Source organism: Homalodisca vitripennis, unplaced genomic scaffold (assembly GCF_021130785.1).
Source record: "Homalodisca vitripennis isolate AUS2020 unplaced genomic scaffold, UT_GWSS_2.1 ScUCBcl_3258;HRSCAF=8679, whole genome shotgun sequence".
Taxonomy (NCBI): Eukaryota; Metazoa; Arthropoda; class Insecta; order Hemiptera; family Cicadellidae; genus Homalodisca; species Homalodisca vitripennis.
The window spans coordinates 39,409-41,871 of NW_025779558.1; positions in this window are offsets into that span (position 1 = coordinate 39,409).

A 2,463-nucleotide genomic window follows, 5' to 3' on the forward strand; every position below is an offset into this window, starting at 1 on the left:
TACATTTCTAGTATGTCTTTCTGATTGATTTCCATTAGCTCTATAAGGGGCTAGCCTAAGGTGTTCTATAAAACTCTTAAGTAAGAACTTTTTAAAATATAGCGATGTAAAATAGGCAGCATTGTCTGACACTATTATTTTAGGTACAGAAAAGTTGTTAAAAATTATGCGCTCTAATTTATTACATATTTCAGCACTCTTACACTCCCTCAGAGGGATAAGGCATAGAATTTTACCACATACACTGTCAATATGAAGACAAAATTTCAGGCTAGAATCTAAAGTCAAGCCCAGAAAATTAGTGTACTCTGACGATTCAATAACAGAATTCACAATAATAATCGACGAACCACAATCACAGCTCGTAGGAGCTCTAATATGAAAATCGAGAAAAGTTGTTTTTGCAGTGTTCACAGTAAGATGATTATCCTCCAGCCATTGAAGCAGACAACTACCCTGTACAAACGTATCACACTCCAGGTTTTCTCTAACTTCGTGTGACATATTGACAGACGTATCGTCCGCAAAGAGACACAAATTACCCACACCCACACTAGACGAGATGTCATTGACAAATAACAGAAATAGGATGGGGCCAAGGACAGAGCCTTGGGGCACGCCTGATTTTACTGCTTCTACAGAGGATAATCTATAACTCAAGCAACCAGAATCGTTAACAAATGGAAATTCAACCACCTGGCTTCGGCTCAACAAAAATGAAGAGACCTAGTCAAATGAGCTTCCCCTTATTCCAAGGTTGTAAAGTTTACACAATAAGAGCTTATGATTAACAACATCGAACGCTTTGTGAAGGTCCAAGAAAATGGCATTCTAACGAACATCCTTGGCGGATAATTTAAAGCCTTCAGTGGTCACAGTTGCTTCGGGCAGAGGAAACAAATATATTCGTTCTAAACTAACCGGACAGGTCTGTGAAGTTGACATACCCAAAATAGCTTACCCACATTTTTTCATATCCTTCGTTAGTTCCTGTTAGTTCTCAAGTAAAATTCGTTAGTTGAGCGATATTAGCAGCTTTACAGCCTTAATCCAATGGGTACGCTATCTTAACACCATGAAAAGTAACTTACCCAGATTAGCTCGTTATAGTTAGAATTTTAAGTATAGATCGTTAGTTCCCGTTAGTTCTCATGAGAAAATGATTATATCAGTAGTATTAACCATTTTACAGGCTTCATTTAACGGGAAAGCCAACTTCGCAGTATAAAAAATACCAAGCCAGCCCACATTAAATAAATATAAGCACGTTCCTGGAGTATTTGTTATTAGTTCTTCGTTAGTTCCTTTTAGTTCTAACAAAAACTTGGTTCGTTCAGCGATAATAACAAGTTTACAGCCTTAATTCAATTTGTGTAAGCCAACTTCACAACACGAAAAGTAGCCTATCCAGATTAAGTCTATATAGTTTGATTTTCTAAGTATTCATCGTTAATGCCTCGTTAGTTACTGTTAGTTCTCACGAAAATTACGTAAGTTCCGCAATATTAACGACTTTACAGCCTTAATTCAATGGGTACGCTAGCTTCACACCATGAAAAGTAGCTTTCCCAGATTAGCTCGTTATAGTTAGATTTGTTAAGTATAAATCGTTAGTTCCCGCTAGTTCTCATGAGAAAATGATTATATCAGTAGTATTAACCATTTTACAGGCTTCATTTAATAGGTAAGCCAACTTCGCAGTATGAAAAATACCAAGCCAGCCCACATTAAATAAATATATCTTAAGCACGTTCCTGCAGTATTTATTGTTAGTTCTTCGATAGTTCCTGTTAGTTCTAACTAAAACTTGGTTAGTTCAGCGACAATAACAACTTTACAGCTATAATTCAATGGTTAAGCCAAATCCATATCACAAAAAGCAGCATATTCAGAATAAATCTTAATACTTAGATTTTAGTAATGTATATCGTTAGTTCTTCGTTAGTTCCTGTTAGTTATCAAGAAAAAATCATTAGTTCAGGAATATTAACCAGTAAATTAATTCAGAAGTTCAAGAAACTAATTGAAAACCCTTTTCTTATACAATAAATCTATTTACGAGTTTATTATAAATGCGACTTTTTCAACTTGCCTTATGATGGAATCATTGATTCTGAAAGGCCTTGCAAAAATAAAAATAATATTGGAAAACGTGTATTCATTTATTAATGATATTAAACGTGTTTTAATATTGGTTGTTTGATGTTCAATCACATAAATTCTGTTGGACAGATTTAGGCGGAAAGCAGCATGTACATTACTTAGGTATTAAAATTAAACATTAGTATATTATAACTCCAAAATACCACCCACAAATACTTTTTTATCTTTTTTAAGCCTTTAGGCTCAAGGTATGCTGGCTTCGATGTGAACTGGTTTTTATTTTTATTACACTGATATTTTTGGCTCTCCCGGGATTTGAAACCGTGATTTCACAGTTAGAGAGGCGAAACTACAACTATT